The following is a 7758-nucleotide window of genomic DNA, read 5'->3' on the forward strand; positions in this document are numbered from 1 at the left end:
ATAGTTTAACTACAAGATGTCTCCTACATCACTGAAAGGCCATTCTCAATGTGTGTCCTGTGCAGCCCTCAGGTTTCCACATCACACTTGTGTAAGCTGCCTGTTCGACCAAAATTGGTTTCTGAACTAGGTCTGATGTCACAAATCATGCCTTAAACTCAGACTTACAGTGAGAACATTAATCTGCCCCTTCTGCAGATTTATGTGAAAACAGCTTTCTAGTGTTAAACATCCAAGTGAAGTAATAATGACCAAAACACATTTTTGAGTGGAGGGGGACTTAAAGTAAGTTAATTTAACAGTCTCTGAAAGTCTACAACAGCCCAAGGCACCTCTCTCTGTTCTTTGTCTCACATGAAACTCGAGGTCATGCTGGTTTCTTAGCAGCAAACAAAAACACTTGAAAAAACCTCTCGTTTAAAGATAAAACTTGAGCTAAACGCTACAAACACCCTGACGTTGGAAATCTGATCAGTGTGTTTTCTGTGAATTGTCTGGGTTGCCAGTAGCACCACTGACAATGGAGGCCTTCATGTCAGTGAACACACTCACCCACAAAGCCGTGCCATTGTCTCGCCCTCGTCTTGCAGATTAAATTAAACCCAGCAACCGGCCAGAGACGGACGCAGGCACCGACCTGCGGAGAACCCGTCTCTTTTATCTCGCTGTGGTACCCACTGAACGTGTCCCTGGGAGCAGAGGGTTCGAGCGGCAAGAGATGACCCTGATTGTTATCACCCACTGATAATTAGAGTAAATGAGGACCTGAGGAACAGAGAGACATTTACAGACATTAGGCCACTGCAGGAAAATAACTAAGTACATTTACTTTCAGTAAATCCATTTTTTAATTCCACTGAATTCATGTGACAGCTAGGATTACCCTCATAGATTAAGGTTATATACAAAATATGACCAGTATAAAATATTGTGTATTTTTATCAATTAGAGTAAACAATATTGTATAAATGAAATAAAACGACTTCACATTGACCAGGCACAACATAAATGGTGCTTCCATATAATAACACTCACAAAGTATTATTACATTGTGGTATTAGTACTTTTACTGGAGTAAAGGATTTGAATATTTCTTCCACCACTGGTAATGATTGTACCTTTTGTTCCATTTATCTGACAGCCATTTTATTTACATGATACTTTGTGAAATGGGATTTCAGACAAAAACACACACAAAGAACTTAGAATATTATGTATTATTATATATCAAACTAGCAATATAACACTGAGTGGGATCATTTTGTCTGATGAATACTTTTGATGCTTTAAGTACATTTTGCATATTACATCTATTCCTTTACTTAAGTAAAAAATGTGCAGGCAGGACTTTTGCTTGTAACAGTGTTTTAGGGTGGTATTGTTATAAGGCTACGGCTGAATGGTGTACGTCCAAGGTAACATGATACTCAAGCATCTTAAAAGCCCATGCTGACTCTGAATGCATGTGTACATTGTGTGCAAGGCAGAAGGTTGTCTTGACCTATATAAGCATCACTTAAAGTGACAGGGTTTCTAAGCGTGTGTGCACAGCAGACAAGGCTGGGCTGAGGGGATTGTTTGCTCTCAGAGACAGTCTGTGTCAGGCTGTAAGCTGCTCCAGCTGGACTCCACACCCACTCGCCTCTTACATAACCTTCATTCCTTCCCTATATGTTCTGCACGGAGGGGGCACTTGCTGATCGTGGTGTGGTGTTCACCAGCGATGGCAGAGTGACGTGCAAGATGGCAGAGTGGCTGGAGTTTGCAAGCGTACCACCACAGGCAGCTGGATTTCCTTCAGCACAAAAAATAAAATAGGCCTTCTTTTGCTCTTAAACGAATTCAGCATTTTTTCCTCCTGAATAAGAGGACTAAGTTTCACAAGCAGGGAAGGCCTTTGTAACCCAAACAACAGAGAACACAGAGATACATGTCCAGCCCAGATCATTATAAAGTCGAGGCAAAAGCAGGGAGGTGGGTGGTGCCTCTTTGTTGTGGGGGTTCAGTGGGAAAGCCTCTGCTAAAAGAGAACATGATGTTCCTGGCTTCACAGCTGCATCCCCACGCTGACAAGACGAAAGTCCTGAGACTGTTTGGAGGCTAAGATACAGGATGGCAGTTTTCATCTGTAAGCAGATACACTACTTCACAGAAAAGGATAAAGTTTATAGTTGTCTTTTTTTTTTTTTTTTTTGCTTTAATCAAAGGTTAATATAGAGTTATTGTTTGAAAGTCTAAATAATATTGTAGGCATAGTAACCTCAAATAAATTCTGCCTGTAGCGAACAACAGCATCAGCATGTTTGTTTGCAGTATCAGTGGTGAAAGAAGTGTTCAAATCCTTTACTCTTGTAAAAGTACTAATACTATGATGCAACAATACTCCATTACAAGAAAAGTGCTGCATTCAAAGTTTGGCTTATGTAAAAGTATTATATGCAGCATATTCTTAAAGTAGGGCCCTTGGAACAAACCTCTGCATAAAGTGACTGTTACCATTTCTTGCTAGAAAGTCAAACAACCACAAAGACATAAATTATTATTTTAAAAATCTACCAAAAAACTTATCACAAAATTACAATAATCTGAGAAGAGCTGAACTGAGTGTGGGGGGTTATCCCACACGTATATTGCTGTCCAAGATTTACAACCACAATGAGTTTCCCTTGATTGAACTCTAAACTGTGACCTGGATGACTGATAGCCCCTGTCCAATACCACGAACCTAAGAGCTAATTCTGGGCTGATGCTAGTGGTAGATTGGAGTTGACCAACGTAGAGCCACGTCATAACATCACTGTATACGTCTGTATATGTCCTTATGCCCTTGACGTAAGCTGGTTCTGAACCAGCCAAAGTGTGGGTGCTGTCCGAGAACCATATTTTTCTGGCAGAGAGCCAGTTCTTTGGCTGTGGAAACACAAAGAATTTGTTCAAGATTATTACCTTAACACATTTTTACACATTGTACAAACTGTGCCTAGAGCCACATAGTGCCATAAAGTCACTTCCTCTTTGTAAGATCAACACTTCAGGCCTGAAAGGAGGAGTAAGCAATTCTGGAGAAACACTGTTGATATTTGAACTCAACAGCAAAACAAATAACAAAACAATCCCTTCAGGGCCCCCTCTGAATCTCCAGGATAGGACAAGTCTGTTTCCCATAGCCAGCGCACCATCTCCAGAGAGCGAAACATACAACTCTCCTGCTGCTGTAGGTAACATCACACCTACACCATATCTTGGCAAAGTATGGCACACAAATGTGACACAGGTACCTGTTTGCTAATTTACCAGCTGGGATTAGCAATCACAAACATTAGCAAACGGGACCAAACAGTACTAATCTATTTGCTCTGCGCTTCACTCACATTAAGCCAAGTGTAAGCAAAAACAAGCTGCAGTTTTTCACTTCCTTGTATGTGCCTGATCTGTTTCTGAGCCATCTTGCTCTGGCACAATTCAAATGTTGTACATCATGCATTACTTTAAATCAGCTATATTCTTAAAAAACATTTGATTCAATTTGCTGACAGTTTAACTTTCTTCGCTTTTCTTCATGGATGTTTTCTGCGACCGTGCAGCTCTTGTGCTGTTTTGAGACACTGGACACATGGACCAGCTAATAACATCAGTGAGCATGCTGGTTCTCATTACGTCTACAGCACAAGGCAGCACATTGTAAGTCTGAGCCGTGCACAAAGATGCGAGCAACACCATCTTTCACATGAGTCGATTTTACTCCATGGCAATGCCTAGCAACACTAACTCCACTGCATACAGCAACATACATCACATTACACAACAACAAACCAGTTTTAATCACAAGCAACAGTTCCCATGGGACCAGGTTAAACGCCTACCTGAGGTTAAACGCCTACCCTTCAAGCACATTGGTACCACTTTCTGATGAGGCACTATTTCTAAAGATTTTATGAACTGTAATTATTGGATTTATTTATGGTTAATAACACATTTAGTAATGCTTTATGAATAGTTTTAAGCCTTTACTAAGAACAACTTCTGAGTTGCCAGATTGTGGAAAATTTATTGCAACACTTTGCTTGTCTTTAAAGGTAATTGATCAGGGGGACCTCTCCAATAGACTCGTCATCTGTCCTCTGGGAAAAGGCTGCAGGACATCTGATAAAATCCATTTATAAACAGCTTCTTAAAATTTACAACTGTGGACTTGACGGATTTAAGAACCTTTTTATTAATGATTAATCAACATTTATAGTTGGAAATTACTTTTGTTAATGGCCCATTGCAAACTGAGAAACTCAAGACCCTTTTTTACTTACTGTCATTCTGGCTAAAACTTATCTATAAATTTGCATTTAAACCCAGTAATCCAATAAATCCTGCATTCAAAATCTTAATGTATTAAGAGTATTAAATGCAAAATGTACATTGCAAAAGATCGCATTACTGCCCCCACCACTGCAAGCACATTAAAAGCCTGCTGGAGGCCTCTATAAATAAAACAAATGTTCTCTTAGTTCTGTCAAAATTCACTTACAGTTTCAAGTTCACATATCAGTCTCTGTTGTTTGATTTCACAGTAAATGAAAAGGTTTGCAGAAACGTGCCTGGATATTAAAGCAAACAAAACAGTGAATGCACTCAGGTGTTTACTCAGGGAGCAGCGCTGTCACCATAGAAAAGTGCAGAGCAAGGGTGAACGAGTGCTAAGGGCAAACAGGGTGTTGGTGTTTGTACTGTAAGTGCAGATACAAGGCTTTTTTTTTAGAATCACGTTATTGACCCTTACACGTCACCCTCCACCAGTACCTGTATCGGGTTGACTTGACCTGTTCCTCATAAAGTAATGATCTCTGTTCTGTCTGGTTGTCTGGAGCTTTATGCCAGTCAAGTCTGAGTTTTACGGCCATTGAGCAACATACAGTGCAGCTCAAGTGAAGCAGAGCGCTGCCAAAGAAGGGACAGCATGCAGACACTGCCATTGTCAGCCAAGTCTGTAATCACGCAGCCTCATGTTGGCAGGCCGGGCAGGGCAAAGACCTGCCAACCACACAGAGACTGAAGAGCCCTTTCAACACCAAATGCCTCCCATGTCCCGAGACCTGTCGATCACGTTACACTGAACCCAAAACCCATTGCAACACCCCAGTTCTGCTCAAGCATGAGAATAATATCATCACATCTAAACAAAACTCAACTTTAAATTCCATAATGTTATAAATCCATAAGCGTCTTACATAAGCAGAGATTATATTGCACATAAAATGCAATTTAAGTATAATGTGGACTTTGATACTTCACACTCTCACTTTTGTAAATGTCTGCTGTGCATGGTGAAACAGCACATCCTCCCCATAACCTGGAACCGTTTCAAATCTGCAGTGCACAGACTGAGTGGTTGCAACCATTTGCTCTCAGGTTTCTCAAGACATTAATGTGACTGGAGAGACTTGTGCTATGGCAGCCAGAGCTGTATTACAGAATATCGCTGTCATAGTTCAAGCCCTTTGATATTTGTTTGGAGAGAGCATGCAATCGAAAAAACAAATTTAATGCATAAGTTTGAAGAGATATTACTCATTTACTGTGAGAAATATATGACTAAAGTAATAATTTAGCGTTATATTCTACTCTATGTGCTCCCACACACCCTTGCACTGTTTGTATCCTTGTTTACAGATTTCCTTGTTTACAGATCTGTTTATATGTATGACATTTTAAATGTGTCTATATCTGATTTTTCCTGACCTTTAAAGAGTAATGTTACCAGTGAGTGAGATAAATTGTAGTGTCAAAGGAATAGTTTGTAGTAAAAATAGTAAAAATGTATGTATTCTTGATTAGAGTTAGATCGAGAAGGCTGATACCACTCTGGTCTGTCCCGGGCCTTGGTTAGCATAGCTTAGCATGAAGACTGAAAACAGAGGGAAACTGTTAGCCTGGCCCATACTGGTTAGAAGCTAATTTGTGAGATTTATGGTGCAGATTTAGCCGTCTCTTCTTGTTTCCACTGCTTATGCTATGTTGATGTGCTGAATGTAAATCTAACATTCACTCCTCTTTTAGCTCTGTTTTTGGTCTCTACCAACTACTGAGGGAAACATCTGGCCCTTTAGCTGCTAAATGCTTCATTATATTCATCAAAAGCAAGTCTCCAACTGTGTCTATCTGCTGTTTGGTGCAGTGCACAACAGCACAACTTGACACATTTTGATGCGTCAAGTTTGGACTCAATAACGGATTAAATGACTAGTAAATATGTAGATTAGTTTGCTGTAAAGTAAAAGAGCAGAAACCCCATTTCTATTCACATTTGCCGTCTGGCCAGCTGTCACTAGTTTGGGTGACCCATTTAATCTGAGTGGGCTGAAACACACTGACCAGCACAGCCATTTTGATTTGCAGCCATTTGTATGGCCCATTGTGAGTGGAAACAGAAGAGGACTGCAGCCTCTCACCACAGGGCTCATGCAGCACTTTCTATGCAAACTCTCTGCCCTCGGCATCCTCGCTGCTGCAGGTCAGGAGAGCACCAGTTTGTTTGACCACGTCTGCTCTCCATTCGCTTCCTGGATGCCCTTCATCGCACTACAATCTCTTAATCACTGCTGTGCCTTTGAGAGTGTGAGCGCGTGTGTGTCTGTGTGGGGGGGGAGGGGGGGCTTTGCGAGCGGATTGGCTGCTCTTGGTGAAGCTGTTGCTAAGGGGAGGGTTTTGCTTAGTGATGGATAGATGTGGCAGCTGATGGGGGCAACCACTTTGAGCAACATATACATCAATCTAATGTTTCATTTATACTCCCCTGCCATCTTGTTCAATGTGACAAAGCTGCAGAAATGTGTGACTGATGTCCTCTAAATCTTCTCCAGAGGTTTTAAAGATCACGTTCTCTGTGCCACCAGGGTGCCATTTAGTTTTTTTTTTATTTTTTTATCAAGTTTATTGTCTCACCAAAATTAAGTCTTATCAGTTCTGATAGGTCATGCACTTTACAGCTTTTTATGGCCATCTTTCAGCTATTATTCCCACTGCTTCAGATGATTAGTGGATGGTGTAAATGTCAACAAAATTATTAAGATTAGGAAAGTAATAACAACAAAAGTAGGTTGTGACCTCACGGAGGCTGTTACATCCTGACCCTTTGTAATGTGCGTGACAATAGAGGCACAGCTGTGTGTGTCTTCTTATAGCATTTTGTAGAAAAATAAGATAATCTGTGATCTAATCTGAACTGTGATACTTGCATATGGTTTGTTAAAAATGTTATTGATGGTGCTGAACTGCATCTACAAGCTAGAAAAAAAATGTTTTGCTTTACTGCCCTGTAAAGAGCAAACAAGCTGCAGGATATTCTGTTAGAGTGCTGCAAAAAAAAATACTGCAGGAGATTTGCCTTTCAGCACAACTGCCTATTTGCATAGAACAGCAATGATACGAAATGGTGTGGAGTGTTTGAGGAGAGCTATGGCCTTCTTTGCAACATTGCTTTATCATCTCCTATAGGTAAATCCTCAGCAAATCCCTCAACCCCAACATTACTGCTAAACTTGCCCCACATTTAAAAAAAAAAAAAAAAAAAAAAAAAGGGAACTTAGTCAAGTGTAGTTTCCATGTCACGTCAAAATGCATCACTACACATTCTTGCACAGGCCTTAAGCACTTTACACAACTCAAACAAATGTTTGTTTCTAAATGAGCTACTAGAGGAGAGGCATTAACACATCTAACATCCTTCCTGTTCACAAAGGCAAAAGAAGCCAAGCCAGACAATAA

The sequence above is a fragment of the Toxotes jaculatrix genome, chromosome 10 (assembly GCF_017976425.1).
Source record: "Toxotes jaculatrix isolate fToxJac2 chromosome 10, fToxJac2.pri, whole genome shotgun sequence".
In the NCBI taxonomy this organism is placed as follows: domain Eukaryota; kingdom Metazoa; phylum Chordata; class Actinopteri; family Toxotidae; genus Toxotes; species Toxotes jaculatrix.